General features: G+C 36.6%; 1 long non-coding RNA gene across 2 annotated transcripts in view; it reads left to right on the plus strand.

The window, feature by feature from the left end:
• LOC142601570 (uncharacterized) overlaps positions 1 to 12,036 on the plus strand; it is a 55,578-nt gene extending 43,542 nt beyond the window's left edge. The window contains exons 1-3 of one of the 2 annotated variants that reach the window (XR_012835087.1): positions 5,374 to 5,568; positions 9,190 to 9,239; positions 11,923 to 12,036. This is a non-coding gene — a long non-coding RNA (uncharacterized LOC142601570). Of the gene's footprint in view, positions 1 to 5,373; positions 5,569 to 9,189; positions 9,240 to 11,922 lie in introns of those variants that run through there. The other variant, XR_012835088.1, reaches the window with a different exon arrangement.
• The last annotated feature ends 14,303 nt before the right edge of the window (positions 12,037 to 26,339 follow it).

The following is a 26,339-nucleotide window of genomic DNA, read 5'->3' on the forward strand; positions in this document are numbered from 1 at the left end:
TTCATGGAGGACTGTCTCGTGTGGGAGGGCACCCACGCTGGAGCAGGGAAAGAGTGTGAGGAGTCCTCCCCCTGAGGAGAAAGGAGTGTCAGAAGCAACATGTGATGAACTGACCACAACACCCATTCCTTGTCCCCCTGTGCCACTCGGGGGGAGGGGGCAGAGAAAGTTAGGAGTGAACTTAAGCCCAGGAAGAAGGGAAGGGTGGGGGGAAGGTGGTTTTAAGATTTAGGTTTTATTTCTCATTATCCTGCTCTGATTTGGTTGGTAATAAATTAAACTGATTTTCCCCAAGTCAAGTCTGTTTTGCTCATGTTGGTAATTGCTGAGTGATCTCCCTGCCCTTATCTCGACCCATGAGCCTGTGGTCATATTTTTCTCTCCCCTGCCCAGCTAAGGAGAGGAGTGACAGAGCAGCTTTGGTGGGCACGTGGCATCCAGCCAGGGTCAACCCACCACAGTGTGCATGGGACTGTTGCTGGTCTGAAGGTAAGTAAACAATTCATGGTTTGAAATCTATATGCTCATGTACATACCACACACATAAACTTCTAATTCTTGAGATTCTTGAGATTCTCTATGTATATTGTTAAAATATCATCCTGCTTCAGAATATATATGATTCACTATATCATCACCAAAAGGAGAAGAGAGATGAACACTATCAACAGACAGGAAATAAAGAGAATTTCTGATGCTCAGGGGAAAAAAAATGGAAGCAACATTTTACAGAGGACAAGGTAAAGCATGCATTTGCTTGTTTGTTTGATTGTCTATCACGGGAACAATAATAGCAAAAGACTCAGGTTGTAATCACAGATCTATCCTTCCATCATCACTTCTCCAGTAACTTCTGCAGGGTTCATATGCGCAAAACCCCCTTTCAAATGTAAATGACAAAATCTCTTATCTGCAATTAGGGTCTTGCACAGCATCATGTTCTGTGAATGATTATCAGAAAAGTACCAGGGGAGGTCAAAAGATCTGAGTCTCAAATTATCTTATTCAGTGCTTAGTGACACAGAAAACCAAGCCATCAGATCTTTCCGGGTTTGTAGCTCTGCTGCTTTAGTTCTAAACAATGCGTACTGGCATTCCTCCATCACTCACAGTGAAGACGGGAGCTACAGTACTTAAAACTCGTCATGGATCTGGACAACAGCAGGATCTTCTCATGCAGTTAACCAATTTTAGAATCACTTCAATAACCAGAGACTGTACATTTGGGGGAAAAAAAGAAATGAAGTCCTTCACAGAAGAGAGATATGGAATCTGTAATGTGTTTACTTAGATGAATAATGAGATGTTTTTATTTGGATGAAAGTATTCAGACGAATGTTTATACAACCTACGTCCAAGGACAAGTTAAAAAGTGCCAACAAAATTACAGGCAGTACCTGGATAATCAATGACACTATAGATGGTTTTAGAGATATGCAGACTCCTTGCTGGGTCTGAGAGCCTCAAAGTCCAGGAAAGAGCACAAATCATTCTTTCTGAGATTGTCCTGTTAGGAAAAATTAATGTTTTTCTCCTCTTTTTTAGGCAGCTTTTTTTTTTTTGTTCATTGCCTTTATCTTCCTCTCCCCCCCTCCCAACACACACAACCTCCACCCTCAAAGCAGAAGAGAAATAGTCTTTTCCTCCTCAACCTCCACCAATTTTCCTGACGTCGTAATTAAAGAGCTGACAGGGAAAGTGCAGTACTTGCTGTGAAATGAAATTGTTACACGAAAGAGAGTCCTAGACAGCTCAGTGATAAGATAATTTAGATGGCAAGGGAAGGCAGCTAATGTATATGTGGGTATAAATGACAGAGTGGAGATTCGAGCTTTTGAAAACGTGGTTCAGACATCTCCTCTTGAGACTGTGGGGAAGAAGGTGCAGAGCTGTACTTCAAGCTTTCCTGCCAGTCATAGGTAGAAGCTGAGAGCTATTGAACTGGAGCTGCATCTGAATGAGAAAGTAAGAGACAGAAGGAAATTGATAGCAGGTAAGTGTTGTTAAAGCAGAACTGTGTAATGAGGGAAAAAGTAACAAGTAGAAAGAAAACCGTGGTGGCTTCCTAAAGAAAAGGAGCCAAAGCATTTTGAAATATTGTTTCTTTTCAGATACAAGAAGGGATAATGAGAACACAGTAGCTGAACTGTAGGTATAAAGTGAACATTTTTTCTTTTTTTTTTAAGCAAAACATGATGAATTACATAGAAATGACTTTTGGCTTAGTCTCAAAAGAGACCTAAAATATAAAGATATAAAGCCCATTAAAAAGGGTGATTCAGGAGGACTGGAGCATGTGGTATAATATATATAAAAGGAGAGTATCAGAAGAAAGGAATGACATTTGCAAATTTCCTGCCAACATAAACCATTTGGACTGAAGTAAAAGATAGAAATGCCAAGAAAATAATTACAGGAAACTTTTGAAGACTTTGTAGGTCTGAATGACAATCTAAACCAGGAAGTATAATCACTACAATGCCCATAATAAAGTATCTCCATTACTCTGACATTTCAAAATATGAAAACCATGAAGTGTTCCTGAAAGGGGCTAATTTGAGAGTCACTGTAATGTGTACTGCTTGAACTGCCAAAGAGACCCACAGCTCTGTTTGTTTACTTCAAACAAAGGAGCCACGTAGATAAGTTATTGGTATGCGAATAATCAATGGTGATGAAAAATTAGACTTGAGATACTCTAAAAGGTTACTGCAGAAAACTAAATATTTGAAGTATTGAGAATTTGTAAAATGTTTAAAAGACTATAATTTAAAAACATACAGAGATGAATGGCATGGCTAAAAAAGAAAGCTGACAAGAAGTATCAGCAACACTTTAAACCAAGCCTAAAAAAATTTGAGAGATTTTGTTTAACATTTTTTTCTTTTAGTCAATATTTGAGTTTCACATCTTTGCGCTACCAGAATACCGGATCACCAGCTGTAGAATCAAATTACAGTTTTAATGAATATATTTTTTATATTACAGCCAAAGTAAGGACACTTACATCTTGTAAGCAAGCTTACTCATGAGACATTTCTCATCTATAATTTTGTAATACTGGCTTTGAATAAGGTTGAAAGCCAGTTCTGAGAATCTTTTAGGTCATCTCCAAACTATGTATACAGATTTTTAAAAATTGACTTTAATGGAAGATGTTTACAAAAATCACAATTGAATCATGACCTCCTTATCAAATGTGGCTAAATTTCAGTTCTATATACAAATGATAGACCAGTAAGTGTGAATGAGTGCAAGCTGTAAAAATCAAGGCAGTATCTGCTGAGCATTCATAAAGAGCCGCTGGAGAACTGAAAGACTATTAATGAACTTGCATGCAGAGAATGTTAGCTCAATATCCACAGGCTAATGAACAATGAAATGTTGTTGAAGAAATCTGTGAGTAAAGGACAAGTGAATTTCTACCAAATCTTTTTTTCTTGTTAATGGAAAAATGCTTGAAGACAGAATCATGGTTTGTTTCTTATGTTTGGTATCTCTGATTTGATAATGGTTTCTACATAGAATTTACTGAAATAAATTCCAAAGTACAATCAGTGCCTAACATCTTTGCTTTTTCACCCGTCTTTCTTTTCTTTTTCTTCTCTTCTTGTAATTTTAACTCACCATTGTATTTCTTTTCATTTGACTGTTGAAATTCATTGTACTTATTTGTTTAGAGTCTCTGTATTATTCTTTTGTTAATGTAGTGCAATAATCCTGAAATATTCACTCATTATAGTTGATGGCATCAAATCAGATTACCTTACATAGCAACCGTTACCAAGAAAGTCAACATCTCAAGCTATATGATCTGTGTTAACATTGTTAAATGGGTTTTTTTATTATTTTATTTTAAAGCCTCATCTAACCTTCCTTCTTCAGTGGGAAGGTTTTTTTTTTTTTTTCCCCCCATATAGTTATTTATGATCTCTTAGCAGTAAAACAACCCACGATCTTGATAAGTGAAAGACTGAACGATTCTCATACTCTGAAACAAGCCTGAGCAGCAGTCAAAAGTGAGCAAAAGCATGTTTCATTGCTAGGATGGCTAGTTTATTTTCTCGGAGAACTGTAGGAGAAACCAATTTGTAAGGTGTTTACCGTGGTTACAGGCAAATTTAGACAGAAGTTTGGCATGGACAGTTCTGCGCCTATAAAATAGCACCCATAGAGAAGACAGATGAGAAAGAAGAACTTGATTAATGAAAAAATTTTATATTATGCCTGTCTCTTTAAGCACTCCTGAAAGGTGTTGGACCAACAGCAATGGAAGCAGGCAGAAGAGAGGCAGCGACAAAGCTTTTTGACACTAGCCTATGGGAGCACCTAGCTGGCGTCTCAAAATGATAGTAACATTGATTGTTTAGGCTTTGGCCAGTGTGCTGCCAGTTCCTCCCTTAGATCCAGCCAGCTGTGATAGCAGTTTTGAGACATCGTTCAATCTACCTATAAATTCTTATTTTTTTCTTCCCTTCTGTGTCTAGGGCTCTTCTAATTCCTGTGCCTGTCCAGGTTAGGCCCTGTCTAGACTTTTTTAAGGGGCTTTTTTCCCCTTGTTCTGCTCACGCAGAAAAGTAAACTTCATTATGGTTCCCATCATTTAAAGCACTTTTCTGACTGCAGACTTGATCAGCATAGGGACTTAGTTTGGTTAATTCATTCAAAAGAAAAGGTAGGCTCATTGCATTTCTCTAAACCTTTACTTGATTATAGTTAGGACGTCATCTTATTAAGCACTGTATTATAATTACTAACCTTGCAATGGTCATCTTGAGCCACAGTCTTCTTCAGCAATAGCCACCACTCATGCACACACCACTCGTAGAATCACAGAATCGTAGAATATCCTGAGTTGGAAGGGACCCACAAGGATCACAGAATCCAACTCCAATGAATTCAGCTTCAAGCTTTGCAACAGTTAAATTAAGAATAAACCAAATACTTTCTTTAGATTGATTTAGAGACACAGTTAACCTACTCATCTGTCAATCCATGTAATTCCTTAAAATTGTTGGTACTTATTCATGGTTCTGTGTAATTATTTCATTCTGCAATAGGCAGAGGCAATATGTTTTAAAATTGTTTTATGGTCATCTCCATTTTTTTTTTCCAGTGAATAAAGACCTTAGCAGAATGAAGTGAAATATAGTGCATCATAAGCAATTTTGTATAAAGAAGAACAAGAGAAATATGGAAAGAGACAGCTAAGTTAACCAGCAGATCTCAGTACTATTCACAAAACATGTGGAGGAGGCAGCGGCTACTTCCGCCCACAGCCTGTAAAGTTGCTAGAGCACTTATCTGCTGTCCTGAAGTGCTGGGACCAAAACTCTCTTTACACTTGATTTAGAGCAAAGACTTGAACTTGGCTTTTCCACATCTCAAGAGAATATGATAACTCTTGGTTTGTAGGATACTGTGGAATGAGTAAATATCAATCTCCTTCTGAAGAGTGTCTACTTCATGTAAATATTAATTCAGGAAAAGAATAAGAATGACATTGCATAGCGTAATCGTTAGAGTACTCAACTAGATGGAAAGACAGCTGGATTCCAGCCTGTTTCAGTGAGTGATGTCTGCTACCTTTTGCTTTATTTTCACTCCATTTTGTATTTGCAAAATACAGAATCCCTAATATCTGAATCCCCTTCCCTCTTCAGAAACTTACATTTAACATTCTGAAAAGAACTGCTTTGACATTACTGCAATTTTTCTCCATATTTTGCTTTGCTAAAAATGTGAAAATCATATCTGAAATAGTTTTGACTGTTTCAGAGATGCAAATTTCAGCAATAAATGGATGCCCCAAAGTGTTAGTTCTTTGGGTATTTTTTCTTGTTAAAGTTTATTGAAGAGTTGAAATACAAATCAGACTACAGATGTTTGCAATTAACTTGACAAGAGTTTTTGTTATTGTTATTGTTATTATTTTTGGTTTTCATTCTTAAACACCTTAGCCAGTGTCTGTTTATTTAGCATAGGAAGTCTACATGGATTCCTTTGACAAGAGGGAAAAATTAGAACCATAGTTGTTTAGGCTTTCTAACACTTTAAAAATATTTGTTCCAGTTTAGTTAAATTCAGATTAGGTTCAGGCCACAAGGTTTAAACTTGCCTATTTTAATTTGTTAGAAGACTGAAAAATGTCCTAAACCTGGACAGGCAAGAAAAATTCCTTCCTCTCCCTCTCGCAGATTATTAGTAAATTAATAAAATGTCCTTGTGGAATTTAAAAATATTCTAGGCCAGATTAATCAATATAATCCTTCCTGCCCTGGGACTCCCTCACAGATAACTCCGATTTTTTTGCTCTGTAAAGTTGCACTTGACTGGTCTGAATACCACTTCCACTTATTTTGGGATATAAGGAGATTATTTAAACTTATGGGTCTCTCAAGTGTGCCAATCTCTCTACGGCTTTCTGTGTCTTTTGGCACATCTTTTGGCAGCTACAGTATTAAATATGGTAAGCAGATACAAAGATGATTAAGGAGTGATTTGGCATTTGTACAAAATATTTTAAAATGCGTATTCGTTTAATACTGGTTCAAAATCTCTGCTTTTACTGTCTATGAGATAGCAGTTTCAATTTAAGTGTAAAGATAAATCACTATCTATGATGATGAATTTGTCTGCTGGAATACTTTTGCTGAAGAGTTAAAAAAAAAAAGTACATGAGAAACTCCAAAGAGATTAAGGAACTTCTGTGGCTGCAGTAGGGTTTCAATAAATAGCAGTTAATAACCAATTTTGTTGCCTCTCAAAGTTTCCTTTGACAGTGGTAATTTCCTGATGCTAACCCATAAGAGAAGATGGAGGTGGTCTTCCTTAACTATTAAATAATATTTCATTTTGAGTATTTTTGTCACATTTCATCAACTATAACCTCTCATTCCACCACTCTCTCTATTCTAAGAATAGTGGCTATATCTAAATCAAACATGTTTTTATGACTCAAAAAAATTTAACTTTTCTTAACACTACCTGTTAATAATATAATCATTGTGTAGTTACAGAAACTTTTAGGCCTTTCCTTATTCCATGTAAACTCCCAGCAAGATTTGCAGAAACTCCTTGCACAGCTGAAGGATGCGGAATCACAAAACAAACAGAAGCACTCTAACACTTAAATTCTAAACCCACGGAGTTTCTGCAGACTTCAAAACCAGGGCCTAATTTCAAGTGCCCTGAAGTCAGAGACTCCACTTGACTTTCAAAATCTTTGATTCCTTTTATATTTCCTAAGTAAGTCATTTGGGCAGTCTTTACTGGTGTTAAAAAGAAGGTTCTCATCTCTTAAGCAGGGACAATTGTAAAGAGTCATGCTGTAGTTACAATTTTCACTACATCTGATATAAAGAAATAGAATGAAAAATAGAAGGATTCAGTAACTTGTCTTTGATGAAAAATAGGGCACTCTTCAAAGTCAGATTTATGGTTCTAGTTTTGAGTCATTTGAATATGTGTCTCTAAGAGGCTCAATCTTGCTCTTCTGCTATCACCAATATTTTTGACCTTTCTGCTGGTCCTTCCAGAGTTTTCATTGTGTTGTAGCAGAGCAGTAACTTTAGCATTTCCAAACAACACTTGCTAAACCACCCAAGTTTTCAGTCTTATCCTTTGGGTTCTTTTCCTCCCAGGGTCTGTTTCTCCAAACCCCTTTTCCATAGTTTCATGATAGCTGTGATAGCTTGCATATCTCAGCAACAGTGCGCTGTGCACCATTACAGAGAGAGAGAGGATGATTCAAGATATTTATCTTAGTATAACATTTCTAGTATCTCTAAATATTTTAATATTTTCTTCTCCTCAAAGTAAATGCTTTGGGTTAATGTCAAAACCATCTTTGCTCAGAAAAATATTTCCTGAGAAATTATTTCATTTAGAAGGTAAAACAAATGTTTCTCTTCTGGATATTTCCCATTCAGCTATGCCACCTTCTGCATGCTAATTTCCACTATCAAAAGCTTCTCTACAATAGAGTTCACATTTTAGATAACCATGTTCACAAGAATGAAAAGACATAACCAAGCAGGAGCAAAGAAAACTAGGATTTCATCACAGTGTGGTCAGACTCCTTAAAATCTTGTTTCTCATTTCCAGGACATAAGAATTTTTAAGAACTAATTTTATTATCATTAAAATCAATGGTATCTTTACTGTCAACCCCAAGGGGAACAAGATCTCAATTGAGAACTAAAAAATTTAAAATTTCACTTACTTGATCAACATAAAACAAAAAAATCCAAGAAAATCCTAAGGCTTATTGCAAATTTTTGGGCAAGGAGAGGTGAATATTTTTCTTCCTCTATTAAGTTATGTGAATCCCATCTTTTTCTCACATAATATGGAGGTCTTAAAATAACGTAAAACATTTAAAAAAGAAGGATTTTAATTTTAAATAGTCATAGGTCTTACATGAATGGATGAGATCATGATAATCTAATAAAATAGCTTAATTGGCTAGTACAGTGATATATGCTGAAAAATTATTACTGAAAGCCGATATTCACTGAAACAAGAACAGCACAGAGAGGGTCCTTGGAAAAATGACAAAAGATTTGCTAATTTTCATGATACTTTGCAAATGTTATGGCTGCAGCTGGACCCATTTGTTCAGATCTATATGTGGAATGGAACAAGCCTCACCCCCCCACCCCCCCCCCCCCCCCCCCCTTTCTGACAGACACTTGGTAAATATCTTCCTCAAATGTGCTCACACTGTTTCTACCAGCTGATATAAGTGTGCAAGTAGAGAAAATGTATAAAAAACCCAAAGGAGTGGGTAAACAAAAGGGGAAGAAACACAACTATAGATCTTAATTCTCTGTGTTGGTTTTTTGCGCTTTTTTTTTTTTTTCTCTGCAGAAGACAATACTGTTATTAAACTACTGATTAATTTTGTTGCAAGTATGCTAGCCTTCAAATCATCTTAGACTTCTGTTACAACATGTTATTTGGCAGAATTAATATGATACACAGGATCACAGAATTACAGACCTGTTTATAAAAACTGCTTGTGAAGTATTGAGCATTATGCTGGGCAGTGACAACTGGGTGCTTCACTTTGAACACTAGATAATCTTTTAAAATAGTTGTTAAGAAAAATTATTATAAAAAAATGCCAACTTTTCTTAACACTTTCAGAGCTGTAAATTTTTTATTTGTTGTTTTTTTCTTTCCAAGATGAAGACATTGAGACATATGACTTTTAATAGACTCAAGTTACTTTTAAGGTAAGTAGGGTATGAATATTCTTTTTAAAAAGAAAAAAAAAATCAAGGTGACTGAAGATTCTTAAATTGAGCATCAAAGATCATTATTTATTTTGGAAAATGGAGAGGCAAATCTAGTATATACTGAAAGACAGAATATTTACAAATACTGAAGCTCATAGTTATTTATATTTCCAATATCTTAGCAATAGTTTGAATATGACAAATTTGACTTCACGCAGTTTGAATAAAACTCAGCCAAATTAGAGGTGTTATTCAGGAAAAAAACGAACTTATTTTATGATAAAAGTATGAAGGCTCTATAAAGATTCTTCGTGTCCCTGTGCCCTTAATACAGATGGAGAGGAAGAGGGGAAAATCTCCAATCACGGAGTAGCTAAAAGCCACTGCATGGTTTGGTGATCCCTGATTACTTGCAGGACAGGTGAAGAAAGGTAGGTCCAGATCCAAAGACACTTAACCAGCTGCAAACCTCTCAAGAACACACAAGCTTTATAGGAACAGATGAGTAGAAAATAACAATCAAGAACAGGGATAAGGGAAAGGAAGTACTCTAAAATTACACAAGTTTTTATGTCTGTAAGGGAATGGTTTTTATATAAACTGCACTGAGACAGGTGCAATGGTGGACACTGCTTACAAAGAAATCTGCACTGCTTTTTAAAAATGGTTACAAATTAAATGAAAAGAACTGTCACCTTCATGATGTTAAAAACTACCAAGTAAAAAAATTTAAGCCTTTAAAAGCTCTAGATGAAATCAAAGAAAAAATAATATATATGGTATGATTTGCTTTGGTGATTCTCAGCTCCATTTTATATGTCATTTTTTATGTCTTTACAAGCTTATTAGGTGTCCCTCAATATTTCTTGATATTCATGATGCAACTAAAAATCTCAGTGAAAGTTTTGTTCCATTAATCTATAAGCTGCTCTTAAAATGTTTGTTATTTCAGTTCTGTGAATAGAACTGTAGCAAGTACCATTAAATCTTTAATGTTCATTTCAGTGCAATACAAACACTGTGCATTTACTCCAAAGTTACTCATAGAATCTACCTAATTTTCAGTTACATTGAATTTAAATGGCATAGATCTCCAGATAGCTCTACATATTTGTTTGTCTGGAATATCTTCCCAAGAGAAGTGGCAGAAATTCCACCAGTAATATCATCCAAAACTATAAGATCAAATACCATATAACTGGCCTTTAACTGGCTGAATGACTAACATAAGTGTATAGTTTCTATAGGGAGAAATTTCAAGAGGTTTTAGAACACATTGCCTTTCTTTGAAAACCATTTTCTGAAATCCCTGAGACACTATTACAAAGCTTTCTTTGCAATTTTAATGTGAAAATAGTCATGCAATAGATGCAGTCTTTCTAAGATTGTAGGTCAGATCATGAACTATTCCTCTCAGCAGCTTTTTTTCCCCATATCTCCTTTTTGATGAATTTCCTACACAAGAATACATTTACAGCCATTATTTTGCTAAGTTTCTCCAATTTCCTTAAGGAGAAACGATCTGCTTCTCCCAGCTTCAAATATTTTGAATTTTTTTTCTTAATTCAACCTCATGTTTGGTTTGGAGTAGAATTGACTAATTAGAATTTGGTAAAATTATACACTGTGAATTTGCTTTTCTACTTCTTGATGGTGGGGAATGGGAACTAAAATGTTCCTCTGCTGTGCTTTTTCACAGCATTCTTCACTATTTTTTATATGGAAGCTATTTTATTTTAAGTAATAAACTATTAAAGATATTTATTTATGCGAGATTTTTTTCCTGTAAAAAAATGACATTTCCCTCCAGTTACCATACAGCAGCATCTAAAATACTACACATCTTTCTCAGTGCTCAGAACAGGAAATGACAGTTTTGTCTCAAATACCTTTGTTTACTATCAGCAATATGGACATAGAAAGATAAACTGCTCCACTGTCACATTTTGATTATTCATTTAAGCTTCAGAGAGAAATAATATCAATAATGTAAGGTTTAGTATCAGAATGGCATGAAATAATGCTTCTGTCCTTTATTTTCCCCCATCTCTGTCAACTTTACCAGAGGAATATACCCAAGATATCACTACCTTAACAGTTAATCAATTTTAGACTAATGGTTTTCATGTCCTTTTGTTCGAGGTTCCCCCTCCTTTTCCTTGAGCAGCTGCTGTTTACTCTGAACCATAGCAACCAGCCAAGCAAGCAGAATAAGTAGCTCCCTCCGAAAGCAACACCAACTCTGCTCCATACATGATCTAGCAAAGAGTGCTTCATAGCAACCATTCCCATCCTCCATTACTAGGCTTATAAATATTATTTCTCATTAATGAGGCATATTATCAAGAGGGGCAGTGATATCAATAACCCTACCAGCACTTCTCTATGGTCTACAGCCAGATGCAGTTGAAAAGTTCTTTCAGCGGTGCTCTATGTGGTTTGGATCCTAATGCTGTAAAAGTAATTCTTTTTGTGCTACGGAGAGACCAGCTTGTAGTAGCAAAGAGCTTTTGAAAAGGCCATATGGCTGGAAAAGCATAGCCTAGCAGGGCTCCTCTTCTTTGGTAGCTTCCAGGTGGTATTGCAGCAGCCTAGCAGAAACAGGAGCACTAGGAAGTGATTATTAATAGCTGCTTCACACGGCTTGGCACCAGCAGACATTTCCATACCTTTCCCACAGCCTGCCGAAGCTCACCTGTCCCACGTGGAGAAGACGTTACTTTAGTTTCACGTTTTCCGTCAGAGGCAGGGGTAAGACGTATGGGTGAGTTTCAGATTTTCCTGCCTTGTAAGGGCATGTCGATGTGTCAAAGTATTAGAAAATTCTTAAGAATGTTTTTGGAAGAAAAGGACATCAAGATAAATCGGCTACTTTGTTACTATTCTTGCAGTACATCTCTTCCTTAAGCAAGTGCTTTAAGAGCACAAAAGTTTAAAAAGCACAAAAACAGTAAAGTACATTATAAATTCAGGATCAAAATTTAAGTAAAACAAGAATGATGATTTACATATGCTTAAAGAATGCTTAAAATACAATTCTGGTTATTTTTTTCCTTGATACCATCATTTCTTTTTTTATTTCCTAAAATGAGTAATGATACTGAGAAAGACAGGTAGACATTTCCAGGATTTGGAATGAAATCAAGTATCTACCTGAACAGAACAAGTATTGCTCTGTCTTGTATTTTTAACCAAACTATGATTTAAAATTTATAAGAATATTTATGTAGTGTATATGTAGTTTATTTATACTATTTATATGTATTTATACTGTTGGCAACGTGAACAAATGTCACTGCTCTGGAGCAGGGCTTGTGTGCTTTATTATCTAACTTACATTCACAGATCAATTGGGAGAATAACAAAATGCTTATCCGTTTTAAAGGTTTTCAAGGAATTCCATCATTAAAAGTTCAAATATTGTCTGATTTAAGGAGCTCCTTTTTAAAGCATACAATAAAATCATCCTCAGCTGAAACCCCATTCTTATACCCAATGAACAGCAGGGTGATTCTGCCCCTCTGCTCTGCTCTCGTGAGACCCCACCTGGAGTACTGCGTCCAGCTCTGGGGGCCCCAGTACAGGAGAGACATGGAGCTGTTGGAGCGAGTCCAGAGGAGGGCCATGAAGATAATCAGAGGGCTGGAGCACCTCTCCTATGAGGACAGGCTGAGAGAGTTGGGGCTGTTCAGCCTGGAGAAGAGGAGGCTCCGGGGAGATCTAATTGCAGCTTACCAGTACCTGAAGGGGCCTACAGGAAAGCTGGTGAGGGACTGTTTATCAGGGAGTGTAGTGACAGGACAAGGGGTAATGGGTTCAAGCTGAAGGAGGGTCAATTTAGATTAGATGTTAGAAAGAAATTCTTTACTGTTAGAGTGGTGAGGCACTGGAACAGGTTGCCCAGAGAGGTTGTGGATGCCCCATCCCTGGAAGTGTTCAAGGCCAGGTTGGATGGGGCTTTGGGCAACGTGGTCTAGTGGAGGGTGTCCCTGCTCGCAGCAGAGGGGTTGGAACTATATGGTCTTTGAGGTCCCTTCCAACCCAAACCATTCTATGATTCCATGATTCTATGAATATATCAAATCAGCAAAAATTCTGCAAATTCCCTCTGGTCAAAGAAATTGATGGTTTTATACTGGGAACTTTTGGTGACACTTCATTGAGGGAGCATTAATTGTTCATCAAACTCAAGATTAGGGGTTAGAACAGTTCACAAGATGTTTGAATTTGTACATTTATACTTTCCAACCTTTGTTTTCTCAGGCTGAATTCATTTGGACACTGAATAAAATATATTTTGCTTTCTTCAAATACTGCATTCTAGATGTACTGATGTATTCTGTCATTTTCAATGCAAGAGGGTAATGAACCTTGGAGTAGAATCTTATTTCAGTCTGGGGAAAAAAAAAAAAAAAAAAAAAAAAAGAGAGATATCTTCAATGCCAGCACCATGCTGATAAAATAAAGTTCAGGATCCTAAGAATGACTTTCTTTGCTGCAAAATCACACTAGAGACCTACCTGTTCTGTATAACTTTGCACAAGTCTGAGGTATGCAAGGAATAATTAATTACGGCAATTATCAGTGAGGTGTAGCTTTGCTCTTCAGCCAGCTGTTTGTGAAAATGTTGTTCCGCTATCTTAAAAAAAGGAAGAAAGTAGTGTCCCTGGGTTACTGCAGCTGAGAATGAATGACAGTATCTCTGAGGAGTATTGTTATAGGAAGTTTCAACAGAGTGCAGACATACTTTCAAAGTTACAGTGAAACTACATGACCTACGTAAGAGGATAGCTGGAATGTGAGATAATAAGAATAAACAGTGCACCGAAGTATTTTATTCACAGATGAAACATTTTTTGCATTGACCTTAATTTTCAGACTAAAAAGTAATTGTGGCTCTTCAGTTTTCCTCCAAGATTTTTTTTTCACTGATGTTTGTGTTTCAAGTTTAATTAAGCTTTATGAATTCCTGTAAAGCTGGAAGACTTAGCAAAAGCTTAGATATGCTTGCCTGGCAAGAACACTGTTATTTTCAGACTAGAGCTGGTTTTAATTGGATGATGGAAAAAACAGTTTATTGCAATAAGTGAATCAAATTCATGGTAGAAGCTACCAAAATATTTACAGTATAAAGAAGAAATAAATGATCTGGTAAGATGCTATAACACTTGATATGGATTTAAGTCTTAATATGAGGGACAATGGTAAAAAAAAAAAAAAAAAAGAGGTAAAAAAGAATCGACTAACTCTTAAAATAGGTCTTAGACCATCTACATTGTGCTGCCTTTACTCAGTAAATTACACATACCACCATGATGACATCACTTCAAGGTCCTCAATTAATCTACCCCTTTTTATGATCTTTCACACCTTTCGTTGTGGTCAAGAACCTTGTGAAGGGTGAAGTGGATGCTAATATTTATACAGCACTTAATGTAATTGGGTCCTGACCTGGCTAGGCACAACAGTTATATAAACACATATTAAAAAAAGAAAAGAGGATTGCTGCAGGGCTCAGCATGCAGTCATTCCCAGACCTGAGTTTTTGCTGGTCCTCTGGGCACAGGAAATATCAGATATATTATGACACACTGAGTGTGGTCTGTCAATAAATTAATATTTAACAATCAAGAGAGATTAGGAACTGAATGTTAGCTTTAGAAAAACACTCCAAAATTCCAAACTAAGTTGCCTCCCTGAAAACAATAGGCAAAGCCCAACAGAAACCAATTGACTTGAAGGGTTAAATAGACATTTGTGGAAGTACTATACTTAAGGTTTGAAAAATACAGGTTTAGGAAGAGGAGTGACCTAATATAGAAATGTTAAACATACAGTTTGAAAAAAACCTCAGCATTGGTATGGTGAAGGTGTAGGAAGGGGGTACTTTTTTCTCTCTAGATATAGAATGTAACTAGAATTCTGACAAAGAGCCAAGTCTTGATTTTTCTTGAAAAAACAAACAAATAAAAAGTAAAAAGGTAGGTTAACGAACAAGTATAGGTTAAAGAGGTGTGTAGGTATCTCTTAAGAAAGTTGTTCCTTTCCTAAAATAGTCTGTTTTAAGGAAGTGTGGAGCTCTTTGGGTTTCAAAAAAGTTGTTCTCTAACTTTGCAGCACCACTGTAGAAATACATGTCTGTGACGAGTTTACAGAAAAACAGTCTCCTCTGCCTCACTCAGAAGACTTTAATAGTTTTTTCTGTCTGCCAGTGAGTCATATTTAAAAAAAATGCTGCAGCTGGCAAGTACAAGGAGAGACTGAGAGACAGAGGTTAAAGTGTACATGCACAAACACCTCAAATACAGTGCCTGAGGTGATCAAATATTTTTTTGTAATCATCCAAGCATCTTTTTATATCCTCATCAATGCAAGTGATACAATCATCCGTATACAAGTGACTGCACTTCCTTTTTCTGTTCAAGAAATTTATCTTCTAGCAGTTGTTTTGACCTTTTGTTTATATATATTTATAAACCTAAGATTGAGTGAATGCAGAATCAAAGATGAATTATTAAAAGTAATAAAAAACTGCTGAATGTCTTACCTGTTGCTTTTCAAAACTTTTAATATTTGTAGTTGTGAATTTTTATTAGAACAATGAAACTTTGTGTATTGTATTATCTGGACCTTTGTTCAATGCCAGTTTCATCTCATTTTTGTCAGTGTTCAATGTAGGAATATAGTAGTCCATATTAGAAAATGTAGGCCATTATAATAACATTTCAAGGTGAAATTCTGCTAAATGTCTTCTGATTTTGAAGATGGGCTTCCCTTACTTGAGAATGTCCTACACTGCTGCCAGAAAACTGGCTTAGGTTTGTCAATAAAAGCTGATGGTACTAGCTCCACTTTTAATAAATACAATGCATTTTACTAGAGAAGTAATGCCCCATATTTTTATGGCTTTGAAGACTGATTATTCTATACCCATTTTGATTATAAAAAATGAAATATTCTGCCATCCTTTCCTCCTATCCCAATCCTGTCTTTCTTCTTTGGTCCCTAATAGATCATCTCTGGAGCGTGTCTCAGGTTTAACTGTGTGTTCATCAGTTGGCCCAGTCAAAACCCACTTTTGTGCTGCACAGGACCTGCTCTAGCCCATTCCCTGGAAGATAGAGGAACATTATCATCTAGCAGGCTTGTGCAAAAGCCCATCACGGTCAGCCTCCATTGTATCAGTTAACAACGTAGATCAGGTTTCTGATCATGACTGTCTCAACAACACCCAGCTGATGAAGAGCTCCCCTAATAGCAGCTGAAGAGAAAATCCCAGGACACCTGAGGATCAGCTGTCATTATCCTGAGTCCAGTGCTTTACATCCCTGCCTAAAGGGAAAGTTCTAACAAAGAAAAATTTGCTGAGAGAACACTTTGGAAAAAGTGTAAAAGAATTTGCGAGAAAATTTCCCCAAGTTCCTCTTGCAGCAGCTTTTGCACTGCTGGGGTATCTGTTCTGGCATACTGTATGGAAAAGTTTAAAGGAAGTTGGAATACTGAAGAAGAGAAGCTTCATGTAGCTAAATTCCTCATCTCCATGTAGGAACTCTTACAGTGGAAAGAGTTTAGAGAGATGGCAAATTCTGCAGTGTAGGTTTACCTGTAACTCCTTCATGCTAAGGTCCCAGCCATTCTATTCATCTGAGTTTTCACTTGGGTTCAGGCATGTTATACTGGCTAGGTTATACTTCCTCTTGTGAAGACAAATTAAGAGGAGATTCAGAACAAAGGGGGAGAGCTGTGCTACCTGACAGCTGAATTTTCTGTGCTGAAATCTATGAGTGGAGGCATTCAACCCTATCAATTCTTTGTCTCTGCTCCTCAGGAGGAGGGTAACCATCTGGAAAAAGGAGGGGGAAATTGTGCTTGCAGTGGAATCTTATTTTTCTAAAAGAATATTAGATCTGCAGAGGGCTATTTTGAGACACACAGAGGAGTCTAAGCTTTAGTAAACAATCATATTTATATAAAATCTGCCTGTGAAAGTATTGCAGGGTATAAAAATCCCTAGAACAATAAATCTTCTTACTCTTCCTGATGGAGATAGATTCTAAGGTCATCAAGTATAAGGATCAGATGAGTCTCACATGAATGCTCTGGCCCAGAGCTGCACTGGTAATAAACAGGATTTTTATTACATTTCTAAGTGCTCCATGACATGTGTTAAATTACTGTAGGCTTCACAAACTGCAGCTCAGAAGTATACAATTGGATAGTTCAAATTTGTTCCCTTTGCTGCATTTCAATATAGTGCCTCAGCTTCTCTTGCAGAAGAAAAAATGCCTTTTGTTTCTTTTATTCGCTGTCTGATCACACCTGTTCAACTTTTACATGATTATGGTAAAGGAACTTAAGAATTGTTCATATTGTCGTAGGGGGAAATACTTCCTCACTTGTATTTTTTAACTGTGATGGATCCTTCCATTTTATATCAGTTTGCCTATCATTAATCTAAGTTTGCATCTAAAGTGTGGGATGTAGAAGCCCTTAGCTTGGACAGCTAGATACATCTCAGCTTTCTATCAGTCAGGATGATGACATACACCCACCTCCTCCTGGCCACTCTGTCTAGGCTAAATCAGGGCTTAGTGTACCAAGCAGCACATCTGCATCTACAGTATACCCCTGTCCTAAATGAGCTCTTAGTTCAATAGAAACAGCAACAAGTTCAGAGATACTAATCCCAAGATCCTTATTCTTTTAGGTTTTAATTTAGATTAATTTTTTTTTTTGTAAAATCAGTGTGTTTATCTTTCACAGGGTCTCATTATCTGGGGTATGCTTCAAAGCCTGGTGTATTGATGCATGTATTTGAATCAATGATGTTGGGTCAGAATGCTAAGTCCATTCTGTGTTTGGACATGTTCACTCCACTGCAAAAATCAGGACTAAAAAATTATTATGATTCATTGCGAATCAGAGCTTCCAACTCTCAGTCAAGCCTTTCAAGGAAAAGATACACAACAATAAAGTATTGCGGACAAATTCAGTGCAAAACTGAAGTAAATGAGTTGTGACATTTTTGTTTTATCACTGCAGGCAAAGCTAGGGACATATTCAAGTCTCTGCTTTTAGTGAAACAAGTATGTCTGAGTTTCCACAGCAGAGCTGATTGCCTAGTTCTCAGCTTATGCTTCCATTTTATTCAGTACTTGGAATGAATAACAATAAAAATAAAAATAATCCTGAATTTCTGTATTTTAAATCAGATCTCTAAAGGTTAAAGCAGCAAGGGTGCTTTACAGGGTGAATATTTTGCAGGTGATGCATTATGGTCTAGACAAGTGGTCCATGTAGTATGTGGGGCTGGCTGACAGGCTGCACCCAGGGGTGGTGGTAAACAGTTCTTTTTCCATCTGGCAACCTGTCACAAATGAGGTCCCCCAGGGATCCACACTGGGCCCAGTGCTGCTTAATATCTTCATAAGTGGTATCGATGATGGGATCAAGTGCACCCTGATGAAGTCTGCAAATGATAACAAAATGAGGAAGCAGACACTTTGGAAGGGAGAGCCACCCTGCAGGAAGACCTAGATAGGCTGGAAGAGTGGCCTAACAAGAACCTTATGAAGTTCAACAAGGACAAGTGTAAGGTCTTGCACTTGGGAAAACGTAATCCAGGAGTGCAGCACAGACTGGGATCCACCTGGTTGGAGAGCAGCTCTGTGAAAAGGGACCTGGGGGTCTTGGTGGACAATAAGCTCAATATGAGTGAACAGCGTGCTGCTGTGGCAAAGAAAGGCAACAGGATGCGGGGTTGCATCAACAATGGCATCACCAGCAGAGATAAAGAAGTCATTATCCCATTCTACTCAGCACTTGTCAGGCCACACCTGGAATACTGTGTCCAGTTTTGGTACCCAATATGCAAAAAAGATGTGGACAGGCTGGAGAGGGTCCAGAGGATGGCCACAAAGGTGGTCAAAGGACTGGGAAGCCTGCTGCATGAGGAAGGGTTGAGGGAATTGGGTTTGTTCAGCCTTGAGAAAAGAAGGCTTAGGGGAGACTGTATCACCATGTTCCAGTACAGGGTGGCTACAAAGAAGATGGAGACTCCCTTTTTACAAGGGAGTAAATTGAACATGTTAAAAACAAGGGGTAACCGGTGCAAGTTACTCCTGGGGAGATTCTGATCGGACACAAGAGGAAAATTTTTCACAATGAGAACGATCAGCCATTGGAATAATCTCCGCAGTGAAGTGGTGGATTCCCCAATGTTGGACATTTAAGATTCAGCTGAATGGGGTGCTGGACCATCTTGTCTAGATGGTGCTTTTGTCTAGACAGAGCTTTTGCCAAGAAAGGTTGGACCAGATGATGCTTGAGGTCCCTTCCAACCTGGTATTCTATGATTCTATGATTCAGATGGATATTCTATCAGCAAACAGAGAAGAAACTTAAAATGCAGAACCATAGCCAGTCAGTGCCACTCCCTGTAACAGAAATACTGAGAAATCAAAGAATATTTACTTTTCTTCATTTATTCATGGCGCACATCTACCTCCACATCCTTGTAGAAAGACTCTCAAAACATAATCCGACCTTGAGGTAGGTGGTGCCTTATTCCGGCTAAGCTATTCTTGTGTGACAGAGAGACTTTACTAGTTTCATCTTTTAAGAATTTTGAAAACAATTGCAGAGGAAACAACCTCTATAATTTTTATTCAGAATAGTAACTCAATAATTAAAGGTTAACAGTTTAGGTAAATTAGAATAAAAAAGCCTTAGCAAATTGTTAGTGAAATAACTCTATACTAAAGTGATTCTTTTTATACTTAGTGATTGTTTAAAAGGAAGAATCTTGGAAAGTTACTGAAAAATAACTAAGGAGAGAATGCAAAGTAAAATAGCTGTCTTTACTAGCTGTTCTGATCTTTTTTTTTTTTTTTTTTCTTTTTCTTTTTTCCAGGAAGCAAGCATTTAAGCTTAGCTGGCATCATAGTAGATCAGTTAATTTGGTGTTATTTATATCTGAAAATCTGTAATGTTATTTTTCATTTCATTCTGACAGTATGGCAAAAATGATTTTGGGGGTTATTTTTAGCTATCAGTAGAGAAAATTTTGAAGTGGAAAGTGTAAAATACTATCATGTTATTTATCTTTTATTTACACTACCTTCTTTGTTTTTCAAATTTTATCCTTGTGTAGTCATTCTATTCGAGCTAAACTATTATGAAGAATTACATCAATTTGATTAATATGTTTGTGTATTTTTTTTTTCCCAGGAACACAGCAAAAAAGGAAAGTTTTATGTGGTCACCATTCCATGCTCTTTTTTTTTTTTTTTTTTTCAGTATTTAAGTTTTTCTTTTAAGTTAGGGCTTAACTTACAAAGCTGCTATAGTTTTTTTTTTTTTTCCTGAGAACCACAATAGCTTCAAGGACGCTTTTATGATAGTGTCCTTGGTCAAATTTATATTTCCTTCCACCAAACCATCTCTTCCATATATTGGCCATTTGACAGATGGTTTAGCTTCCACGGCACTCTTCCCTTGTACCCATATTTTGGTCATGGCTCATATTGTTTCAGCTATTTGTTTCCATTAAAGAGTTCAATATCTCTTTACATTTATTCTAAGAAGCAGCTATTATGCCTACCAGCTTCAAAGAGATTTAACCCAACTACTAGCACAAGGGGGCTTCGTAACTACAGAATTATGTTTCATTAGTCCTATCCATCAAAACATGATTGTCGGCGTCATGGGGAAGTTAAGATACTCGCCATATCAAGTTCTAAGGTCATGCAAATAGATTCTACTCCTGGAGCTTGTCAGGTGCATCCAGCTGGAACACCCAAGGGTCAGGGACAATACTACATCTATTACACGTTGGAAAGAAATATCTGCTGTTGTGTGGAGAAGGAGCATATATTTGGGAAAACAGAACATGTATTTTTGGAAAGAAGGAGAAGCAAATTGCAAAGAAGTCCAAACATGCTGGATTTTTACCCAAGGCAAAAGCGTTCCTCTGCTATATGTCAAGCAGCAGGTAGGAGGCATTGTGCTATTCGTGATAAAATTCAGTCCCATATTCTGAGTAAAATTAATATAATTTTTTTCCTTCCGATGATCAAAATATTTTGTATTATATGAGCTCTATGATAGTTTTGTAAGCCTGAGAGAGATTAATCTAGTCATCTGTATGGGACCACTTATTTTAATAAAATTATAATTTGAGTCACACAATAATTCTCACAGCTTTTTATTGCTAATGTTTAAAAAAAAAATCAGAGTCCACCTGTAACTAAATGCAAAGAGTATTAGTAAGATATTTCATGCAGCAAATGTACACTGCCAGACTACATTTTCAAAGGCAGACCATTAAATTGGTCTCTTGCATTCTTTTATATGTAATTTTAATTCGTAAACCTCCACAGGTACTTAGGAGGATTAAGTGTGAGTTGAACCAAACCAGAATTGCACTCCTTTAACTGAAGAGGCTCAGGAGGTTGTTATATAATTTTTGGCCAATTTCATACACACTTCCGTGTCTTCCAAACAAGTAAGAGCATTACTAGCTGCCTGTCATGGGCAAACAATTTGTCATTAGCAGGTGCACCATATTACTCATTAGACCTTGAAGGCCGATGAAGTCCATACTTGCAGGATACTTTTGATCAATATGTTTGGAGGCTGGTATTTGGTATGAACGCTTTTTGATTGGAAACACCACAGAAATGACTGATAGGTGCTAGTTTATAGTCTTCACTGTAGCAGCATAGTGATTTTTAACCTGTGCTACAAAGACAGAGTCAATCCTCCACAAAAGGAGACCCTTTTATAACACCAGATATACAATAGTAAGAATGACTGTAGAAATTGCTTTGAAAGGCCAGTGCCCAATTCCTAGGTGTTGCAAATATTGACAACAATATCACCACGCTCACAATCAGCATCACATAGAAATAAAAATAAATAAATAAATAAATAAAAAATAATCAAAAGCTGTTATTCCAAAGTGCATTGTCCAGTCTTGTACTGTGTCTGAGTTTACTGATATCATAATAAAATTTTTAGAAGTGTTTTATTTTTTAAAGGAAACCTGGTGGACAATTGGATGTCAACTTGAAGAGTTACACCATTATGATGTGCTGACTAGAGTTTTTCCTTCATTTTTTTTTTCCAGTAAGTGCTCAAAGTTAAATTTGAAACTAGACATATCTTTTAAATTGTTTTCACACGTTGATGACTATTCCATTATCCCATCAAGAGGAGTTTGCGAGGAGCATGTAGCTTGCATTCTACTAAGCAACATATTTTTAAGGGTAATAAGTATCACTCTGCAGATCTCATTTTCATGTTTCTTACATAGTTTGAGTTCTTAGGGCCACTAAGACACTGTAGTCTTGAAATAGATAATGACATCTATACAAGTAAACAAGAATTGTTCCTAATGGAAACAAATCTCTATTTATATAGCAATTGCTGACTCTTCTAAATACAGCCAGTTCAGAGACAGAACCCAGGATTTACTTTTTCTCCACTCAGGATCAAAGACTGATGTATGAAGTTTTAGTTCCAAATACCAGGGCAGGATTTTCAGGGGTATTTTTCAGAGAGGCTATGTCATTACATAATAAAAAACCCCCATTTAAATCTGGTCACTTTGGCATACTACCTCAAATATGAAATAAATTCAGGCACTGCTACATGAAAATCTGGGATTATAAATTTGTATGATCCGCTGTTAAAGATCTAAGGAATAATTAAATATATTTATGAAATATTAGTGACAGAGCAGTCTTTGATGATTTGTATATACTGATCTCTGAATCTGAATATTGTAAGAGTTCATGTTAAGTCTTGTTCCTGAAATGGAACAAAATTATTCTAAGATGCTTGCTAGACTCTCTTCCCATAGGACGGTTGTGAGTAGGTTTTCTGAAGAAACATTGTAATTATGCTATATTTACTATTTTAACTGTTTATGATGTTACTGGTGGGTGGGTGTGAGCGGAATAGCTCCATGTGATAGTGTCTGTATTTTTTTTTCTATATATACAGTTTGTTGCAGTAGCAAGACATCTCCCTCTTACAGAAGGACATTAAAGTTATAATCTGCCAGTTGACATTAAATATCTGTACCTCTCAGCAGCTGAATTTTAAGGAAGTTGGTACCCCTCTAGGTACGTGTGCTGCACCATGATGCACAGCTTACCTCCAGGCATAAATGTGCAAACAGAGGCTCTGAGAAGGATTTGCTTCTGGGAGAAGACTGAATTCAAGTTATTTTGTGTTTCATATTGCAGAACCTATTGTTGCTGAAAAAAGAGCAAAAGCTGAAAAGGAGATGATGTCTGGGTTCCTGCAGTGGTCCACAGTCCTGTTGGGGCGATGGGATAATTAGCCTGGCTAAATTATTTTAATTTTCTAGCCAAAGCAAACTTTCTTCTTCCAAAATCAACAAAAAAATAAGCAACTTGGAAAAAATGTAAATATCCTATCTTTTGGGGCTTCTCTCCATCCCCTGGTCGCAACTTGGAAAAAATGTAAATATCCTATCTTTTGGGGCTTCTCTTCATCCCCTGGTCGCAGTGTTAGGACCTTTTTACCAGCTTTACCTGGTGCAGGCAAAACCCCAGGGAGCTCAGACACTCTCTGGCCCGGGCTGGAAGCAGAAGAGCAGCCGTTCATTAGGACCTCACGCTTCTGCTCTGACCTTCCACTCCCTGAGGCCCTACTCCACTACATGCCTCCCCTCTTTCTCACTGAATCTTGAGTTTTCTCATTTCATTGAACTTCAATGAGCCTTTCATATTCCTTCTACTAAATGATCCCCAATTATACAACCCTTTCTGTTAGGTCCCAGAATAAGTAAGAAAAAAACCAAACCAAAAAGACCCATGCTCTTCTTAAAGAGTACACTGATATTATTGCTGAATTAAGTACACTATTTTATGTATTTATGCTGCTTCCATTAATTAAAATGGCAACACATCTTTCCCTAGGAAGTCTACATTTTTTTCTCCTAAATTTGAAGTTAAATGAAATTGAAAGCAGAAAACAGATGAACAGCTGTCTGTAATAATAGGTTTTAAAGTGTTTTACTAGACACATCATCAGTTTTTGGTATATAGATAGGGAAATGGGACATATGGCAATGGTGAAGAGCAATTACAACATTTTTTGAACATGCTAATAACACATACATGTAATCACAGTCACTTTAAAGCTTCCTTTATTTGAAGCTCTTCATCTTCAAGTTGTTTGTCTACAATTACATCCTAACAATGATGCAATATATTACCATGCAAAGTGTGACTACTATTGTACCTCTTAAATGTCTATCAGAGGCAGTGCTTTAATAATATAAATTACCTCGGGGTTGAAAGCATATTTTGCAATAACTCCGTCTAGCTGTCAAAATCTTTATTGCTACACATAAAAAATAATGGAATTATATTTGCAAGGCCATGGCATTTATGAAGCCTTTGTAGTGTGTTCATTAAATTTTCTGCATCAAATATTCATTTTATTATCAGTTCTTACCTCATTTTCTGCCAGTGTTATTCCCTTGAAGCTAACCATGTTAGATCTTCAGTCTTCCCTTATATTTTAGATTTCTGTACATCTTGACTAAAAATATGGCAGGAAAGCCTTATGTGTGGTTCAGATTCATGTGTACTTGCCAGTATTCTCATTAGACTGATTGTGCATTTTTTCTTGTGATTATCCCTGTAATGATTCCTCTTTGTTGCTGCCAGATAAAAGCTCGATCACAGTTCAGAAAAGACGGGTGAAAGAGTGATGGGCTGAGCTGCCTGCACATGAATTGTGACCATTCTTGACTCTGGGAAAATTAGATTGATTGTAAGCAGAAAACAATCCTGTCCTTGACAGTATGACACACTGAGTGAAGGCATTATCATATTAGCCAAGCCGATTAATTTAAAGTATAATGTGCAGTGTCATATGTTTTCTGGCTGGTATCCCCTTTTAAAAGGCATTTTCTTTCCTATGATCACAAGAAGAATGAAAAAGAAACCATTCTTCTTCATAAATTCATACATTTAGCTCTTTTAAAGATATAAACATAGTATGAAATAAAACAAAATGTTATTTCAACGATAATCTGTAATAGTGATCAATTACAGCAGTAATTATTATCAATTACAATTGGTTGCATACATCTTAGGCGGAGGTCCCTGCAAACAGATGAACTTCTTGGTGGTTTGTACACTGAGAGAGCTGACAATTTAAATGTACAAGACTGACAAGCTATATCCTTTTTACTTACAAAGATTTTTTTAATATCCTGGAGCTTCATGCAGATTAATGAATTGGTGGCTGTGTACCAAGGAAGCTTCTTCATTTATTTTATATCAGCCTGTGATCTGGGCCCATGTAGAAGTAATCTTATTTGATGGAGTTTCAAGAAGGCAGTTGGTTTGGTAAATATTACCAAATGCTGTAAGGAATTCTTTTGCCAGCAAGCTATAAAATCTGTTCTATTTTGTACTGTGAACCTGTGAAGGAGAAAAGTCTAGTTTTCCAGTGTACCAGTTCTCTTGCTCTTGTACTATTACAGAGCTCTGCTCCAACAGAGCACTCCAGAATGGAAAACTGCGTGTGAAGTGAGGGTCCTTTCTTTTCATTCAAATGGCACTTTCTTTTCATTCATGGATGTTTTGGGAAAAGGTAAAGTGGAGAAAGAAAAATAATGTTTTCATGTCAATTTATATGGTTTCTATGTGATATTAAAACTAGTAGAAGAGTAAAAAAACCCCAACAAAATCATATTAGAAATAAAATTTGGTCTGAAAGAAGACTGTAGCATATAAAAAATGCAGTGTTACCAAAAATACAAATGAAAGAGCATTGCTGATGCTCTGATAACTTTACATACATCCAGTGCATCTAAAAATTTGGAAATCTTTAACAATCTTTTATCTTTCTGTAAAATGTTTGCAGATTGGAAAACATAAATGTAACTCACTAGTTCACAGAGTCGTAAAAAAAAAAAAAATCTTTTAAAATTCTACAATGCAAGGTATTAACAGTTTTCATGAGTTCTTCTGTAAGTGCTTGCACTACCTAGGTGTCCAGAATAATAGGAGACAAGTAGTTATGTTCCTTGGGTAGGCAAAGAAGGTA

The sequence above is a fragment of the Balearica regulorum genome, chromosome 4 (assembly GCF_011004875.1).
Source record: "Balearica regulorum gibbericeps isolate bBalReg1 chromosome 4, bBalReg1.pri, whole genome shotgun sequence".
In the NCBI taxonomy this organism is placed as follows: Eukaryota; Metazoa; Chordata; class Aves; order Gruiformes; family Gruidae; genus Balearica; species Balearica regulorum.